Source organism: Leptidea sinapis, chromosome 32, assembly GCF_905404315.1.
Source record: "Leptidea sinapis chromosome 32, ilLepSina1.1, whole genome shotgun sequence".
Classification (NCBI taxonomy): domain Eukaryota; kingdom Metazoa; phylum Arthropoda; class Insecta; order Lepidoptera; family Pieridae; genus Leptidea; species Leptidea sinapis.
The window spans coordinates 6,239,025-6,260,348 of record NC_066296.1 but is presented as its reverse complement, the minus strand read 5'-3'; positions in this window follow the sequence as shown (position 1 = coordinate 6,260,348).

Genomic DNA, 21,324 nt, shown 5'->3' with positions numbered 1-21,324 from the left:
CAGGCTATCAATTTTATCACTCATAACTTTTGAGTGCATTTATAGTTAATTGTCGGTATGTATAATTTATTTACATCGTTAATTAAAATTTATTACATTATTATCTAAAAAATAATCTATACTTGTTTATATTAATTAACCTTAAATGCTGAGTGTTTGTACTGTCTTTGATCTTAACTATTTGTTAAAATTTGATTCATTTTTCCATACGCCAAAGAAGTATAACTTCTAACGCGTGTACATAAGTACACACACTCTTTTTCTTTTTTATAATAAAGCCACTGTTTAGGCATTTTCTATAAATAAATTTAAATGTTATATTAAAAAATGGCTCTATCGTAAAGCCTACTACTCCACAGCTGAATATCTAAGTGAACTGATAGCCTGGGACTAGATTATGATTATTTTATAGCAATAACAATGACAGTACAATATCGTAAGTTTTATTAAAAAGAGCGCAAAAAAAGAAACCTCGGAGAGTCTCTTGCGCCGCTTCTTCACTCTCAGAGCTCCATTTGTTTCCGAAGCGGTGGTATTGTTAGAAATTACATCAAAAAGAATTCTAAATTAATCAATTTTGATACAATAAATGACTTTTATGCCTTAACAACACAACAGGCAACAAATTGCCTCAGGACTTTCGACTGGTTGAACCTATTTTGATTATTCTTGTTTTGTTTGAAAGCTGGTGCTTTCCGTGTGGTCCGGTCATTGCATCGGTTCGGATCTGACAGTCACGAGAAAACCATAATATTATCAAATTTGCATTAGGTATGTGCGCCACAAATGGACGAATAACTCAGTATCACGCCAACCGTTAGGAATTAATACTGTTAGGAATTAATTTAATAAATTATTTCTACTAGGCCACAGTAAAAATATTGTTGGACTTAAAATAATAATTCTTATGAGCTTAATTAACTATATTTATAAATTTTCTTGTTGATAAAACCCTCAAGCAAATCCTAGATTATCTTGAACGAAAACATAAGGAAGGAAATGTTCATTATCTGTCATACGACGCTAAAATGTTTGCTGAATTATCGCATCTGCCTTCTCGCATTTCCGAGTCTCACGTCTGACAGAAAGAAATACCAGAATTTATGTTATAACGTAGGTAGGTACATTAAGAGAAACTGAGGAATTTCCACATAAATCAAGGGACGGAAATCTTCCAACATTTTTATTCAGAATGGGATAGCATAGTCTAAGTCAAATAAACTTTATGCAATCAAGATTAAATTAAGCGCTTTTAATTCGCCAATATTTATTTTAAATTACTGAACATACAAGAAACTGAACGGCCACTCTTTCAATCAAATAGAGTATTTTACAATGGCTGTAATATACAAAACAAACGTTGTTCTGTAGAAAATAAAAAAAAACTTTTTTATAGGAATTTGCCAATAATATTTCAAAACATTAATTATTTCGTTAAAAATGCTCCCTTTTGTTATAATGAAATTGTTTCACAGCGGACTAAATTCTCTCATAGAAAATATGTCCATACAAAACAAATATTAAAAATAAAAATAATTATGGGTCCCAAATCGAAATAAAAACTATCCTATCTCTCAAGTTGGACCGAACTGCACTCCATGAAGTAATCCCCATTAAAATCCGTTCATTAGTATAGGAGTCCATCGCGGACAAACAACGTGTCACGTAATTTATATATATTAAGATGTATTACAGCTTTTCTATGATATTTATTTTATTTTCAGAATAGAATCTGTTTGGGCATTTACCATCAGAAGCGCATGTTGGCAAGAGAATCATGTATTTTTTACTCACTTTTTGTAATTATATTATATTCGTAATTATTTAGATAAGTTTTTCATATTGTTTTTTTATTATATTTTGTAAATGTTTTCCTGGATTTGTAGTGTTTGTTCCAAATAAACATATACTTACTTACTCTTATCATTAAATTTAAATTTTTGTTTAACAAAAAACCCGTGTTTGCAATGTCTCTCTGGGGTCAGTCCCTCATGTCTGAGGATCGAGGTCACAATTAGGGTTGCATATGGAGCGGATGATCGGCCTCCACTGGATTCTGGGGGTATGGAGGAGAACGGCCTTAAGATCCTCGCCGACCCCAACCGTCAACCTCGCCTATTCCTCAGGCGTTTTTTTCAAAGAAAGTTAGGGACGAGACGAGCTGGACGTTCAGCTGATGGTAATTGATATGCCCCGCCCATTACAATGCAGTGTCGATCAGGATTCTTGAAAGACTAGAAAATTCTGTGCGGCACTACAACTGCGCTCGTCACCTGGAAACATAAGATGTTAAGTTTTATTTGCCCAGTAATTTCACTAGCTACGGTGCCCTTCAGACCGAAACACAGTAATGCTGACACATTACCATAATCTAGCCGGAATCCTGTGCAAAGGAGCCTCCTGGTAGGTGTTTGTAGTGTGGCGTTTGTGGTTCGTACGAATAGTCGACGGCGTTGACCTCCCTGGCAAACGTGGTGCCCCCTGCTAGACAACCTACGAGGCTCTGGCGACCGAGCAACGGCGGTTTTCCACCAGTCGGAGATCCTATCTAAGATGTACTTTGGAGTCTGAAAAACTCCCAAAAAATTTCTGTAGGAGAAGGCAACGGGAAACCACTGCAACTATTTTCCTGAGAGTGTACGCATGTAAGGTAGAACAGAATCTGGTTTTGTTATAATAAATTAATTAATATATAATATTTAATAATATCGCATCACAAATGAGGAGATCCGTAGGAGAACCAAATTCATCGACATAGCCCAAATGATTGGCAGTGGGCAGGGCACATAGTTCGACGGACAGATGGGGCAGAAAAGTCCTCGAATGGCGACCACGTACCGGAAGACGCAGTGGTGGTAGGCCACCCCAAAAGATGGACCTACGATTTGGTCAAGATCGCCGGATTAGGTTGGATGAGGGCAGCGCAAGACCGATCATCGTGGAGATCTTTGGGGGCGGTCTTTGTCTAACAGTGAACATCTTCCGACTGATTATGATGATGATGATGAAATCATATTATATAGAAATAGAAGAATAGAATATAGAACTACACGAGCTTACGTCATCTCATGAATCGTACCGTTCTAGAATAGGGATACCTACCTATATGCTATTTATTTAAATAGAACCATTAGATTAAAATTATATTTATTAAAAACACAATGCTAAGACTTTAAGATATTGTAAAAATTTCAACATTAGCCTTCGTATTTAAGAGATCACTTACAATAGTGTAAGTCCCACATCCCATATCAATAATTACTTGATAAAAAATAAGCAAAGAAAATTTTCGCATGTCGGCAAATCCGCACAGAAGCACCGAAATCGTTGAGATTTCTCGTGTCGGCGGCATTACCTACTCGCAAGGAGTACCGATCGATCAATATCGCCAGTTATCTTGATCGAACAATGATAAAGCCATTGTAAGGCGATGGCAGCTCTTAAAGGACGTCACGTTTTCAAAGTTTCGTGCGTGAGTAGACTCGTCGGTTTTGCTTCAAAGGGTTGGAAAGGATAATAATGATTTGGGGAAATGTAGGCAAAAGTTTTATTGTGAGATTGGCAAACGACGCGCCATTTGGTTCGAATATGAGTTGTACGTAATCAATTGTATTTTATTGTATTATGCGGCTATTTCGAACAATTTTTGCTAAAATTCCGAAGTTATACAGTAGTGTCTTTCATGGTGATGATTGGTTTATGTTATCAACTATGCAATGATAATTTTTTACTTAATATAGATTTTATACACATACTGTATACTCCATATATGGCTGAACCTGCGCTTTGTAGAGCTCTAGAATGTGGGCTGGCTTGAAGTATTGCGGTACTCTATTTATGCCCAGCTTCTTCGAAGCCAATTTGGCTTTGTCCTCCATATGACCGCAGTATCGGCAGCCGCTTGAGATTTCGACATCCAATATTCCGATACGTAGAAGAAACAAAAGATAGTAGGAGATAGCACACAACCTTGGGGCACTACAGAGTTCGCGGGCTTCGGGTTCGAGCAATAACCGTCGACAACGACCTGTTTGCTGCGCCCAGTGAGGAAGCTGGAAGTCACCTTGCATAAGCTGTCGGGAAGCCCAAATGATGGAAGTTTTGAGAGAAGCGCCTTGTGCCATACATGATCAAAGGCTTTCGCTATATCCAGGCTAACTTCCAGGCCTTCCGTTTTGCTTTCGATAGTCGCCGCCCATGTCTTAAGTATACCAGAAGATCGCCTGCCGACCAACCATGGCGAATAAGCCGTACTGTCGGTCGTTGATCAACTGGTGACCATCTAGGTATATGAAGAGGTAATTATGCTCTCCGTGATTTTGGAGAGCAGGAAGGTAATAGCTATAAGCCTGTAGTTTGCCAAGCTTTTTTTTGGATCGGATGGACAAGAGCTGACATCCAAGAGTCTGGGACTACGCCTTTAATATTCGGCTAATTTAAATGAGCATGCGAAAAGTTTACTAAAATTTAAAAAACCAACCATTATAACAGGAGTCCAGGAAATCGTTTCTTTTGGAAGTTTTTTAATATTAGTTTCAGCCACATAGTTCTCATTTAGAATCTAAGTTGCATAAAAAATAGTTATCATTCAGATCATGCAAACATAGCGTTGAAATTGAAAATTGTTTTTCGTGAAAATTCTCCCAAAGGTAGTAAAACGTGTCGAGCGCCGACGCTCGTGTCCGATTTTCCAAATGCCAGGAACACTCCTGTTATTTCTTTGTAGTTGCCTGGAAGCAAGATCGATACATATCATCATGGCATCCAACTGCTTACCCGTCAAATCTATATAAACAATTATTATTTCCTTTGATTATTTATACATCTAGATTGACTGTGACAGCAGTGAAAACGTCGAAAAAAGTTTGACAGTAAACCTCTATTCTGAGCACGCACACTAACACAAAGTGACATACAAATCCTGAGTGTAAGACGTAGTTTGCCACGCACACTAAAGCAATAAACCTGGCCTGTTTTCATCGGTTGTCTAGCAGCAAGAGGCTCTATCTATACGTACCTATAAATTATGTAAGATTATTTCATACTACCCTCCACGCGCGTCTTCGTCCACGTGGAATAGTTACTTTGGGCAGAATTTTTTACTATTTAATATACTTTCAGTGCTCTCTTCTCTTCCAAAATTTTTTCGCGATAAAAGGTAGCCTTTTCCATGTCCTTTCCCAAGCTCTTATTTATCAGAGATAATTTATAATCGCCCCGCATTAAGTTCTCGGTGTAACGCCACGCATAAATACTTTTCCTACACACGCCAAGAGGAAGTAATCTCAGGTATCACTTTTTGAAAGTCAAAAACTACCACCCATTCCAAAATGAATGCCTTAGACCTGACAATTATGGGCGCAACAAACTCAGCGGGCTTTTTTCTTTCATCAAAAAGTATGTTAACAAAGTTATATTGTACAATTAAACTTATTATTTAATAGCCTGAGGGCGGTCGTTCCCTTCCCAATCTGTGGGATCATTAAGAAAGTCATTTATGTAATAGTACCACATAAACGCTTTTTAACAATTCTTTTGAATAATGTAATACTTTTGTTTTGAACATTTTCTGGGATCTTGTTGTAAACGCATATACATCGCCCAATAAAAGAATTACTAACTCGACTTAGCCGAGTAGTAGGCATAACAAGTTTATGTTTGTTCCATATTATTTAGCCATAACTGGTTATGAAATTTTTATAATATAATATGTTTTCCTACGCACGAGTCAATACAGTGATCATAGAGTATATTGTCAGAGATTTATATACATCTTTTAATGATCATTTTACCAATGGGAGGCTCCTTTGTATAGGAAGCCCGCTAGATTATGGGTACCACAACGGCGCCTATTTCTGCCGTGAAGCAGTAATGTGTAAACAACACTGTGTTTCGGTCTGAAGGGCGCCGTAGCTAGTGAAATTACTGGGCAAATGAGACTTAACATCTTATGTCTCAAGGCGACGAACGCAATTGTAGTGCCGCTCAGAATTTTTGGGTTTTTCAAGAGTCCTGAGCGCTCTACCCATTACGATGAAGTGCGCATTGTAATGGGTAGAGCGTATCAATTACCATCAGCTGAACGTCCTGCTCGTCTCGTCCCTTATTTTCATAAACAAAACTTTCCTAACAGGTATATCCCACTATTGATTATACAATGTAATCTCCACCATCAATAGATACAATATTCACCGTTGTTCTACATTGCAAATGCTTCGATCCTGACCGAATACAATGTACAAGGGATTCACAACCAATAATCCAGTTGTACGTCCGCAGGGATTATGTATCTATAGATGTACAACTATGCTTCTGTAGACAGAGTCATATCTATTAATTTTCAAATGATTTTTTGTTTATGGAGTAACAGAATCATCATCATCATCAGCCGAAAGACATCCACAGGTGGACAAAGGCCTCACCAAAACATTTCCACGACGATCGGCTCTGCGCTGCGCTCATCCAAAGTATTCCGGCGATCTAGACCAGATCGTCGGTCCATCTTGTGGGGGGCCTACCAACACTGCGTCTTTACTGCCGTCCAACTATGTGCCCTGCACACTGCGACTGGATAACAGGAGGATAAACGAGCGTATTTTATATACGATAATTTATATAAATACAGTTAAATCTTTATTACTTTTTATGAAATAGTTTATATTATTTAAACACGACTCATATATTGGATGGAGCACCTTACAAACTATTGTTATGTTTATTGTAAAATACTCAATTTGATTGAACAGAGTGGCCGTTGAATTTCTTATATGTAAATCACACGAGCTCAACTATTTATTTACGAACATAAATTCAGTAATTTAAAAGAAATATTTTTGTAGTGACGATTCATATGCGCTGAGTTTAAGCCTAATTGAATAAAGTTTATTTAACTTTGACAATGGGTCACCTGATGTTACGATCACTGAATCACAGGAGCGTTCTTTTTTTGATGGTCGTGTCGCATCCTACCGGAAACACCAAACAAGGAAGCTGTGGAATGAACAGCTTTATAGTACCTACGTGGAAGAAAGTGCCTTGATAATAATAACGTTGATAAGCGAGAAGGCTTACATCTATTCTGCAAAAGCGTTACATCGGCCAGGCACACGTTGAGTAACGAATTATTTCATTAAATTGTTAGAGCATAACTGTCTTATTCATAATGACTTTGCGGAGATTTAAAACATAGCTAATATACGCTTGTTAAAAATGGTATTCTTAATCGCTTAATAGGGCTAAAACGCTCATTATCTCTTCGATAATGCTGACGTGACTTATAGTAGGACACTGCTTTAAACCTATTTTAAGCATTCGAACGCAAAAAAACATGGCCGACATCGATCAGCTTTTCGTTAAGTAATGTGATAAATAGCTTCCCGCTCAAAGTTGTTGGATATCCGTCATAGATTGACAACCAACAGACTTCAAAACTATGCGTTTTGAAGTTTGAAATTATATTGGAATCGACTTTTGACAACTGACAAACCATTGACATTGAAAAGATGTATGTTTCCATTGACAGTTCCACATTAAATTAGTTAAAAGCATGTTTTTTTTGTACGAAATGGCAACATTGCGTACTATAGAGACGTATTAGTTCAGGGAGATTTATCTAACGAATATGAATAAGGAATTTTATAGAACGTTCGATAGGCTTAAAACACGTTTTAACTAATATAGCTTTATACCTTCGAAAAGCGTTTTATTATGAATAAGGCAGTAAGTGTGTCAGTATAATATGAGTACATCTACCACTATTGTTGACAGTATTAACTTAAGTGTTCGTAACTATTTTAAACTAATATTTTACTCTCCGTGAGAACCTTTAATTGGCATTTTATCACTATTAGATTTTATTTAAAACTTTTGTACGCTGTTGGTCTTCCTATACGAATAAAATAAATAAATAAATAACCGTACTGTGGAGAAACGCCACATATCCCAAAAGTGGGGATGATATCCTTATTAGTGGCGTGGCGTGCGAAAAAGGAATTCGGTGGCAGGAATCAGGTGAAACAGCTCTTCAGAACACTCCCCGTGATAAATGCGGTAGAAGACACAAAATGAAGCCACGTTTCTACGCAACCCCAAGTGATCTAGTAATTCACAGAGGACTGGGTCCTTGATTAATCGAGCAGCTCTGCGTAGCACGCAAAGTTCAAATATCTCAAGCTGATACCGGGGTGCGTCAGATCAGAGATGACAGCAATACACCATATGTGACCGGACCTGCTCTTTGTAGAGCGCTAGAATGTGGGCCGTCTTGAAGTATTGCCGTGCTAATTGCATCTATGCCCAGCTTCTTCGAAGCCAATTTGGCTTTGCTATCCAGATGACCACGGAATCGGCAATCGCTCGAGAGCCAGTATTCCGATACAAGGCGAGGCTTTAAGGGATGTTGCCAAAGAGCGGTGTTACGACAAATAGATGTAAATTTAATTTTCTTTTTTCTTTTAAGTTAGAGTTCATATATCATAAGTTGATTTCTGTATATAAATATATATATTGTAGAACTATGTAGTAAAAGATCATAACTTGTTTTTAATGAATGAATTAATTGTAAATTTTAGTTCTAGATTCATATAATACAATTATATATATTTCCAAGCATTTATAAAAATAGAGTTCTTTTTTTTATTAAAGTACGGGACGGGACGAGCAGGACGTTCAGCTGATGGTAATTGATACGACCTGCCCATTACAATGCAGTGCAGCTCAGGATTCTTAAAATACCCAAAAATTCTGAGCGGCTAACTAACTAGAATTTCTGGAACGAGTTAATGCTAACAAATCAAGGCTCTGTCTGTATATCTTTACTCTATAGCTTGCAATATGTACATACAATATTGGTAATTAAATACTTCCATGTCTATCATATAATCATGTAGATTACAAACACACACCAATAATTATCCTTCTGTTTGATTCCCTTTGTTATCCATCAGTATATACGGATCTAATCCGTGTTGAATTTGGATTTCACATTTTTATTACAAACAAATAAAACATTATTTATTTATTATTACAAGGAAACATAATAAACACATCACAAGAACTGAACAATATAGGAAGAGATAATATATAATATTCTCATGTCGCGGTGTTTGTAGTTAAACTCCATGGAAACGGCTTGACCGATTCCCATGAAATTTTGAGTGCATATTGGGTAGGTCTGAGAATCGGACAACATCTATTTTTCATCCCTAAATGTTAAGGGTGGTCCACGCCAATTTTTTTTTAAATTTATTTGACTTTTTTTTTTAAATTTGCTTGATTATGAGTCAGCATTAAAAATACATACAACATCAAATTTTCACCCATCTACGATTAACAGTTACTTTTTTTACCGATTTACCGTACCCACCTAGCAATCTTTGCATTACCGATTTTAATATCGGCAATGCAACGATTGCTGGGTCAGCTAGTAATAATTTAAAAAATAAGAAATATGTGTACACATTTAAATAATATTTTCACACTTAAGGCCCCTGGTGGGTATAATAGGCCTCCTCCAACAATTTCCAGGTTGTTCTTGACTTTGCTTTCTGATTCCAGTTTTCTCCAGCAATTTTTTTGATCTCATCAATCCATCGTTCCTTAGGGCGTCCTCTGGCTCTCTTGCCTCGTGGTCCAGACCAATTGGTGATCAGCTTTGTCAACCGTCCATCTATTGATCTGGTCACATGAACAGCCCATTTCCACTTCAGTTTTTTCATTTCATATGTTTCATGTTGAAGGGATTCAAAATATAAGTAAACATGCGTCCTATCTAATTCAAGAAGAATCAAAGGTATACAGTCACAAATGCAAATTCACAGTTTTAACTAATTTGATTATGGGCATTGATACAAAAGATGTAAACAAATTACATTAAATTAAACTTGGGGCAACGATAGCAATGATTTTAATTTTAATTCTAAGCCGTGTCTGAACGCAGCAGGGGAGCACGAAAATATGTCGATGTCAAGAAAACAATTGTTATAAGATTTATACATCCTGTGTAATGGCGCGCGAAACCCAATGTTTGTTCTTGGGGACGATAGTTCAAAAGTAATGCATGAGCGGAGAGACCTGACTTGCGTGAAAGCCTACGAGACTGAGGAGGAGCTCAGACGAAGTCAGCTCACCAGTACATATCTTCCTTAAAGTTACACAGTATATTATTAAATAAAAAACAAGTGTGAAATTCACTCGTGGTAGAACCTTTAAAAATTTTGGCTTTAAGATAATGAGACGAATGTAAAATTTCGGGAAGAGTATAGTTGTAGTTATTAGTAATGATCATAGATACAAAGTTTGATAATTATTTTATATATTTTTACATAGATTTATAAAGATTCAGCTTACATTTTCGATAAATGATACAAGACGAATTACGATTAATTTAATTATGATCTTTTACATAATATCTTGTCTCAAGGAGATGAAAGCAATTGTACTGCGTCTCAGAATTTTTGGCTCCAGAATCCTGAGCGGCACTGCATTGTAATGGGCAGGTCGTATCAATTACCATCAGCTCAATGTCCTGCTCGTCTCGTCCCTTATTTTCATAAAAATGAGGCTTATGTTAACTAAAGTATAAGATAAATGCTTTGGTCTTAATATGGTCACTATATATTTTGAATACTGTGTCAATTACTGATTTCGATATTGTTGTTGATTGCTGCTGACTGCTGAAAATTTTCAAATTAAATTTGGCGTCCAAAAAATCATCAATCAATCAAAGGAATCGCTGTAACCGATGCTAAACAAACTTTAAACCTCTTAACTGCTTATGATATCCTGGTACATGTTGCTAGGATGATATAATATGATTTCAACCGCCATGAAAAACATTACTATCAGCGCTACCATACTTATGTTCTCCTGGTGAGTAGTTATACGTCGTGCGCATGACGTCAGAATATATTAAGGTATACTCGCGTCATACATAAGACAATCTCTTCTTTAACTATGATCTTTATTATTTTACTGTTTAAGTACGATTATAATGCTTCCTAGCTGATTTTCTCCCACGAAATCTAGTAACTGCCTATTTTACTGTCTCGCAAGTTTTCACTTAAAAAATTATAATATTTTATGATTATAAACTATCGGTTGTATAATTAATATACAGTTTTGACATGGTCTCATCATAATGATCACATCAGCCGGAAGAATTCCACTGCTGGACAAAGGACTCCCACAAAGAACTCCACGACGATCATTCCTGCGTTGCCCTTATCCAACCTATTCCGGCGATCTTGACCCGATCATCGGTCCACCTTGTGGGGGGGCTATCAAGCACTACGTCTTCTGGTACGTGGTCGCCATTCATTCATTAACCGTAGGTATGTGCCCTGCCCCTTCAGTTTTGCAACCTTATGCGATATGTCGGTCATTTTGGTTCTTCTCATATCCAATTCGATTTCGCAGGGAAACTCCGAGCATAGCCCTCTCCATTGCGCTCTGAGCAAACATCAGCCTTCTCATAAGGCCCATATTTAGCGACCACGACTGCGTTCCGTAGTCATTACTGATTAAAAATGTCATATTTAACATGGTGCATTTTATATTAATACAGAAATGTTAATATTGTTTAAATTCACTCGGCATGCCGGTGAATTAAAAGCCATTTTACCACGAACATCCACATAAAATAGTAATTTAACAAAATCACAGCGCACTATTCTCGTCTCACAAAAGACACGAGATTTAGAAAAAACTGTGAATGGCCGACGCCAGAGTGTCTGGCCTATTGATTCATTGATAGCTCGTTCATTCATTCATTCTTCTTGTTTGTGGTCAATGGATATTGATTTATAGTTTACAAGTGCAGGTAGAAATGAATGAATGAATGAAAGTTATTGTTGATCAACTTTTTGAGTGGTTGTAACGAATTGGGTGTCGTTTAGAAACGAGCTCTCTCTGTTGGTGGCAGGTACTTGTATAATCTTTACTTATGTCGCGATATTTTTTGTTTAAATCTGTAGCATTTTATTGTAAAACTTTGCGAATTTTGTGTGCCCTATCTGAACGCCTTGAAATAATGATATCGCATGTTGTGATGTTAAATAGTCATAAAACTAAATATATTCAATTTACCGCCCAAATGTCAAAAATGTAGATGCGAATATTTTGTTAAACGGAGAGTTGGTAAAACCATTGGAATCTGCTATATTTCTTGAAATTACTATTGATTCTAAATTGCAATGGGGCCCCCATATTGAAGGATTGGCGAATTGGCTTAGTTCTGCAGCATATGCGGTTAAAGATATTGGACAGTTAACTGATATAGATACGGCGCGACTAGTATACTTTAGGTGTTTTCATAGTATTATGTCCTATGGTATATTGTTATGGGGCAGTGCAGCCGATATTAATGCCATCTTTGTGCTGCAGAAGAGGACTATTCGCATTATCTATAACCTAGGTCCTAGAAATAATCACTTTAACTATTGCATCTTGGTTGCATCTCAATATATTCTTGATAATGTTCTATATATTCATAAACACATTAACAGAACAGCTTATTGTAGAACTATTGTATAACAATATGATTAATCTATAATAGCCTTATGAATTATGTTTTATATTATTGTTTATATATTTACTGTAACGCTGTTAATTACCTATAAATAAAGAAAAAAGATTTACAGTGATTACTTTGGACAAACTAGGAGCAAGATCGTCGGTCATTTTTAAAGACACATCAAAATCTTGGTATCAGTCTTATGTATTATATCGTACTATTGATATATATACCATCAGATACTTTGTTATATCATTTAAAATCAAGGCCGATGCTGGTGTTAGAAGTAAGAAGGCTGTAAATCCTCTTAAAGTTAGAAATCAAAATTCCTAAAGAAAATATCGCGACAGATAAAGATTCCAACTAGATTCATACGCTTAACATCAAAGAAGAGCTAGATGATTTTGAGGATTTGCCCTAAATCAATCGCTACAGTTAGAGAGAATGACTCGATAAAAAGAATTGCTGTCCTGAAACTCAGAGGAAAAGTAGTACAGAAATATTCCTTCCACTGATGATAAAATTTCACAAATAAACATCACTGTAATAAGCAAAACGACAAAATTTACGTTCATAACTCCAAACAAGGTTCAAAATTGGTGGGAAAAGTGCAATATGGTCATCAACCTGCGGCAGTCATACTTTTGTGGGGGGTGACTTATCGAGACGTACTTCATCTTTGTGAAAAAGAAGTGAAGACTTAGATAATGCGTTTCAAGAAACTGTCATATTTGTGCATGCCCATGCTGGATTAGAACATCGGCGTGCTCCAGCTTCGAGGATCGTGGACGATCCACCGTCAGGAGAGGCCGTATTAGCGGATCCCCCGTTATTGTACCGAGTAAGCCTATAAAAAGATCGCGTTCGGACTGGCTCGTTTACTTGCTTGGGCGCGAAAATATCTTTAAATTGTAAAAAGTGAATTACTAGTTGACTTTTTTAAGTAATTATTTGATCCGTTTGATAAATTATACTTTGATTCCATAATATAAGGTTTGATTGTCACCGTAGTTTTTTTTAAGTTATTTCTGTTGTTTGCGCTAAAATATAATAATACTCAATTTGGTTAGTGTTGAGTATTTGTCAAGTAACGGAGGGCGCACGAACGTACGTCAGTGAAACTAGCAAGTCGGTAACACACTAATTTATTGTCAGCTGTATCGTAGCGATCAACGCCGGGTCGCAGCCCGCACACATAGATACATCTATACAACATCCCTTCCCCTTAAGCTAAGAAACATAATTAAAACTACATCTTAATAACTAACTACTTATCTATTACAAATATCTGGCGAAGGTGTCGAGAAAATCGGACTTATTGCCCGTCGCCTATGAGGAGTGGCGGCGGCGTGGTAGCCAGCGCGCGGTGGTGTCTCCGGGCAATCTACCGGTCTCTCTGCTTGCCCAGGCTCCAGTGCCAACTCTCCTTCCCTTCCTGGTTGTGAGACAGTATCGCCATGGACTTCAGCAGGTGATACATCTGGTATGACCTCGGGATCCCACGTCTGATCGTCGCGTGCCACCGAAGAGATTCGTGGTCTGATCTGATCGATATGTCTGGTTATTTCACAGTCCAAATTTGGCACATATACCACAGTTAGTATGAACATTTACAAGGTTGAATTTAAAGAAGCGTCGAGAATGGAAAATTGCAACAATACTTACGAATACCATAAGAGACTCTCTCGGGAATTTAGAAGTTTATCACCAGTAGGAGGCCTGTTTTTCCAGTGTAGCAGTAGAGTGCAAGTATTAGCATATCAAGTGATTTAGCTCCAACTAGATACCGTAGGCGTAGTCGAAAAGTGCGGCCACTAATACTACGCCCAAAAGAGGGGTACTCGAGCCAATCTCGAACAATGTGTGACGTTGACCTGCCACATGTTCAGTTAAACTTTGCTAATAATTAATAAGAGGCATAAAAGGCATTTATTTTCTCAAATTTGATTCCTTAAGAATTCTTTTTGATGTCATTTCTAATATACTAGATACTACTATCGCTACGGAAACAAATGGCGCTCTGAGAGAGAAGTAGCGGCGCAAGAAACTCTCCCAGCATTCTTTTTTTTCGCTCTTTTTAGTAAAAATTAACAATATTGTACTTTCATTGCTATTGCTATAAAATAATCATAACCTAGTCCCAGGCTTTCCGATCACTTAGATATTCAGCTGTGGAGTAATAGGATTTACGACAGAGGCATTTTTTTATAAAACATTTAAATTTATTTTATAGATAATGCATGAACAGTGGCTGGGACTTTATTATAAAAGTGTAAACATTTACCCTTAAAGCTATTATGTATCTTATGAAGCCTACTAGAATTAGTTACAAGCAATCCCTTATTTCTAGTGTTATTATAATGAAAATCACTATTTAGAGCAAAAAGGTGATGATTTTTGTGAACGTATATTAAGTTTTCATAAATGTACTGACAATGAACAGTCATAATATTTATTTCTTTAAATTTTAAAGTCTATAACCAAGCTGATATATAGCACGAACAGCTCTCTTTTGCAGAGCAAACACTATGTAAATGTCAGCAGCATGACCCAACAGTAAAATACCCTACGTCATGATGCTGTGAAAATATCTGAAGTACACCAATCTAGCGGTCGCAAAATTAGTGTACTCTCTAATCTTTCTAACAGCCTATGCCGCAGAACTGAGTCTAGCTCGTTGGGCAACATGTGGACCCCACTCAAACTTTTTATCTAACGTGATACCCAAAAAGACCGTAGTGTTCACAAGTTCTAATTTCTGGTCATTTATAAGTACGTTGGTTTGTACCTCCGCTGTGTTTGCTGTAATGAACCGAAAACACTTAGTTTTTTACTGTTTAAGTGCAGATTATTCGTTTCAAACCAATGCACTATCTTTGAGAGTGCATTGTTTACCTCGTCAAACTATAATGCCGGGTTGCGTAGTAAAATCTGTAAAAAGAATACAACAAGAACAAAAAGACACTGGGATCACATATAATCAGTAAATATTATGTATTTTATTAATTTCAATGTAAAATAACACGAAGCGTATGTTACAAAATTTTAAAGATGTCATTGACTGTCAAGATGCCACGCACACAAGCATCTAATAGTTGCCGCATTAAAGGAGCTACTGTTCTTAGGTAGTGCGGTATCTAGTTGGAGCGCAGCAGAGACCAATCCTTAATCTAAGCTCATAGCAATGCGTTTCTTAAAAAGGTACCCTGAAATTTCCAGCAAGACCGCACCGACTCCACCTGGTTTAGTTCCAGCAACGCACGAACTCCTCATACTTACCTGGGAGTCTACGTTCTGGATTTTAATTTCCTAATTTTACTTTAATTATTTTTTAATGTTTTTATGGACTCTGGTAGTTTCTGTTACAGATATCTAGTTAAATATTGTTTTTAGAAAAAATATTGAATATACAGCCGGCGGCAACCTTATGATATTATAATATGAATCCAAAGATAATGTTTATAATATCTGTTGTATGTAATTATTACGATAACATCGAGTTGTCAGCTCTCGTATGGAAACTCTCGCAAAAGCTGTCAGAAGCAATAACTTGGGCTTAATTAATATCTTTGTTTATCAGCTCGTAATATTGAATAGGGAAGCTAGCTTGATACCAAAATATAATGATTCCGGAGAAATAACCGGGGATAATATGCAACTTACATATATTTTTTTAATGAAAATAAGGGACCATTATATTACAATGCAGTGCCGCTCGGGATTCTTGAAAAACCCAAAAATTCTGAGCGCCAATACAATTGCGGTCTTCATCTTGAGACATAAAATGTTAAATCTCATTTGCCCAGTAATTTCACTAGGTAGGGCGCCCTCCAGACCGAAACAGTAATGCTTACACATTACTACTGCACGGCAGAAATAGCCGCCGTTGTGGTACCCATAATCTAGTCGGCATTCTGTGCAAAGGAGCCTCCCTCTTGTATATATTAGTCTGTTGGCGAATGATATCTTTGTAGGATGTTGCCCTGTGCCACAACCCCACTAGTTTATTGATATTGTTTGGCAATTAGTATTAAAGAGAGATCGACTAGAATATACCTACAGATTCTCTGTGTTATAAATAAACGCGTTTTTTTTTTGAGAGGAGGAAATACGGTTACGTATTTACGCCCCGGAACGGGGCGTAATATATCGGACTCGAGTGTCCGCGTAAGCGGACACCCCATACCGACTAAAACCTCCTCTGTGCTGTTAGCAGCCCTGGCTTTCACAGCGAAGTAGGACGTGGGCCGTGGAGGCCGCAAAGACTACGCAACAACAGTCGCGGGGCGTCTCCTAAGGAGACTCGAACCTCAGACCGGCTGTGTGCTTGTGGGAAGGAGAGAGGGAATAAACGCGAAGTAAAGTTATTCCAAATGTAAAACTTAATCGCCCTTAGAAATAAACTTTGTATTAAGGTATACCTGAGAATTAGACAACAATATGCAAACTTTTGACTATATCCCTGACAACGCTGCCAATACAATGATAATTCTGAAGTTTTCCGAGTGTCAGGCAGACTTGCAAATAAACGCGGGAAACGATATAATTCCAAATCAAGGAATCATAGGGAAAATGTCTATTTGTAAACATTTTGCATATTTTTGTTGCTTGCTGCTTGCAACAGCTGAAAACCTAACCGTTCATAATTTTTGTTCAAATTAATTTATGTAAGTTTAAGCCAGAAATGAAAGTTATCACTATAAAAAAATAACAAATTTTTTTACGAAGAAGTCATTTTAAACTTGAAGAAAATAAATATTTAGCTTACTGCTAACATTCAAAAAGCTAGTCCTAGTAACCATAATATCATACAAAGGAGTGTTATTATGAAAACGGATGATGTAATGTTGTACTGAATTTCATTACAACACTCGTTTGGATGATGTAATGGTTGTTAGGACATTGGGTGTTTTAATGTTGGCAATAAGCTAACTGTTTTAGAATCTTTAATAGAGGATTGAAATCATGGGTGTAGATAAAATAATATTTAAAAGTGGACAGACCAATTACTTCACAGCCTAATTACCAATTGACATGGCATATTTACATTGACTGTGTGTAGAACTTCTTAGGTCAATGTTTTGAAAATTGTTATTGTAGCTTTGGGATCAGTATCAATATCATTCGCTTTTAGTGCAAAAAGCTTTGTACAATTAAATGTTGAATACATTATGAGACACAAACATATTGTGAACACTTGCTCACGTTTACTATGAGAGTCACAGAGCAGGATAAATAGTTGATTGTGCATATCAATTTTAAATTGTTACTTAACCGACCGTGACATTTACCTCATTAAAAAAAAATATTTGCTGGATAAGTATAAAGCTACCGCTTTCCATTAGGCTTTACCAGTGGGAGTTCTTTTGAACAAGATGTCGGCTAGATTATGGGTACCTAACACAACGGCACCTTTACTGCCGTGAAGCAGTAATGTGTAAACGTTACTGTGTTTTGGTCTGAAGGGCGCCGTAGCTAGTGAAATTACCGGGTAAATGAGACTTAACATCTTACGTCTCAATGTGACGAGCGCAATTGTAGTGCCACTCAGAAGTTTTGGGTTTTTCAAGAATCCTGAGCGGCACCTCATTGTAATGGACAGGGCGTATCAATTACCATCAGCTAAACGTGCTGCTCGTCTCGTCGTTAAATCTCAAAATAGCGCTTCCTATGTAGGAGATAATTTGTGATAGGTGAAAGGCGGGCCCGTATGGCATGACTATTCATGTAATGTTTGTAATATTTATTATCTAGGTATTCAAACGAGTAATCTAAGTACTCTACAATTAATTATAGAACAAAGTCTTCCGCCGCGACTGTCTGTCTGTTAGCGATAAACTTAAAAACTACTACACCAATTTTCGTGCTGTTTTCACCAATAGATAGCGTCGTTCCCGAGTAAAGTTTTAGTATATAACTTGTAAGTTTTTGTATACATTTTTGTAATCATTAACGATATTTGTTAAAGCTGTGGAAAAAAATGGCGTCCGGGAGCTTTAAGACGTGAGTGTTAAGACGTTGTCTAAACCCTTTGAGATATAACAAAATAATCTACGGTAGAGTTGTATGTCTTATATAGATCTACGGAAAAGTTTGCAATGGCATATGTCTATTGTCCATTTTGATATTAAAAAAATAGGCAATTATAAATCGGTAATGTAAAAACTGATTGCACATACATATACATACGATATTAATCCTTGTCATTTTATTACCACATGTTATAAATTAATTAAGAAATACATTTTTGTTTCGTTTTTAACTCATTAATTCTTATGGCTTTAGAATACATTATTCTCGAAAGTCTTACATAATGCTTACATAGTTTTTTCTTCACATTGACAGAACAACGTCTGTCGGGTCAGCTAGTTATCAATATTATGACGTGGATGCAAATGGCTTCTTCTGGAATGCACTCAACTCAGGCGCTTTAAAATCAATATGAGATTGAATTGTTATTTACATGAGAATATAATTTATATGTAAAACTTCTTATGAACTAAGTTTCCGTAAAGGAATATTCTAGTATTAATTGAAATAACTCTTCTTATTATCTTTTTCTTATTAACTTCTCTATTGAATCTTTCAACGTTGGTCTAGTAGTGCGCGCCTTTGCGACAGCTAGATAATAAAACGCGCCTTACGCGCTTAAAGAACGTACAGCGCCATCTAGTTTATTTTAAGGTAAGCTGTATAATTCAATTGGGAAATAGGACTGACTTAACGGAATAATTTAACATTATAATACGCCATAATTTAAACTCATTTTAAATCAAATTATCTTAATATATTTGATTGTTTTTAGGACGGTGTCTCTAGAATAAAGAAACTGTACTGAAAAATTTCATTTTCTGTTTATCTATCACTTCATCTGTCATTATCATTTTTACGGAAGGAGTTAAAGGTTAGAAATAAACGTCATAAAAATTATTTTCTAAATTAACCCAATAAACGAAACGATTATTTTAGCCTAATATGTAGCATACCGTTACATTAATTCTATGTGGATCAAAGGCATAAAAGGCATTTATTTTCTCAAAATTGATTCCGTTACAATTCTTCTTGATGTCATTTCTAAAATACTAGATACTACTACCGCATAGGAAACGAATGGCGCTCTGAGAGAGAAGAAGCGGCGCAAGAAACTCTCCCAGCATTCTTTACCATGAAGATTAGGTAAAAATACACAGCAATAGATTCAGTTTGGTTTTATAGGTATGTAATTTAAACATATCCTCATTTAAATCAGATATAGCGGCAACTCATATAGAGCTTTAACTGTTAGGTAGTGGCTTCATCTACAGGATCTACTTTACAGTAATTGATAATCTGCTGAACCCCAATATTGGCATATTAGGAAATTGACTTGAGATGTCGCTCTTTCAAATCTAAGCAATTTGTTTCTTTTTTGATTTCGTATGCCTTAACTTTAGACTAACGTTAACTTTGGACTATTATAGTTCGTTATCATTTCCACTAATAATATATCATCATCATCATCAGCCGGACCTCTCCCAAAGATTTCTACGACGATCTGTCATAATAATAATAATATCTATATGTCGCAGGGAAATGATATTAACAGAGATTTGGTCAATTTCCTAAGTGATTTGATGAAATCACGGAGTATGTTTAATGAACAACCCGATTTTATCATTTCTCTAAACAAATCAAGTGATTTGATCGAATGCCAGGGTTGGTTCCGTGAAATGACCATGAGTGAAGTGACTAGAAGAACTTCGGGTAAAACTTCTTGTAAAAGCGAGCGAAGGGAGCTTCAGACTTGAGTCATACGTCGACCCGGACAGGTCAGGTGGAAGTTTTTTAATAATATAAGCCCCGCCAAGCCGGGCTTCTGCTTTAGAGAAACTTTTATCTGTTTTGAGGTAAGGTTACATTAATTTGATTTTCAAGAGAATGGTGCTTTACCTTTTCATGGGAGTGGGGAGTGAGCCAAGGGACATCTCCCTTCCTCCTCTCACAACCCTCCACCTGCGACACGACACTAAATTCTTACCAAATTATGTCTAAGTTTTACCAAATACACCTTTTAAATACCAAAGAAAATACTTTTTGTCATTTCACGGAACCAACTCTGTTATTTGGTCAAATCAATAGATTTGTTTCGAGAAATGATAAAACCGTTTTGTTATTTTAACATCCTCCGAAATTTGACTAAATCACTGTTTTTATCATATTCCTGCGACATATATACATATATGTGTAGTTATAAGACTCATCTACTGTTATAGTTGATCTGTGTGTTTTCGTTAATGGCAACAAACCACAAGGGAAGCCAAATCATTACATATTGCAAGCGGTACTTTGTAATTCAATTATTTAGCGGTGGGACAGTGGCCTCCCTGGATAGCACTTCAGAGGGCGGCGGTAGTGACTGCTGTGCAGACAGTGGCTTTTGTTTCATTAATATATTGGTATTAATATTTGTACTAGTGTTAATGTTTGTGGCATTGTGAATCGATTGTATAATAATTGACAGACTTTACAAAGTTAGACTCATGTTTGCATATCCCCGAAGGTCCTAAGTCAAGGTTTCTAGGTCCCAAGTAATCCCACCAAGGGGAGTGCCAATTGGCGTATCCTTTCGAAATCAGCAGTGCCTGGCACTTCCAGGAAGACTCGGCGCCGGGTGAAAGAGCTCGGTTTACGCAGTCCGGGTTGGACTGGCTGTCGTCTTGTCCCGATCTTAATCCGCTGAATTATGATTTATGGTCAGTTTTAAAGAGTACGGCTTGCTTTAAACGCCATGATAATGTGGAGTCCTTCACATGTAAAAAGTGCGTGCTTCTATT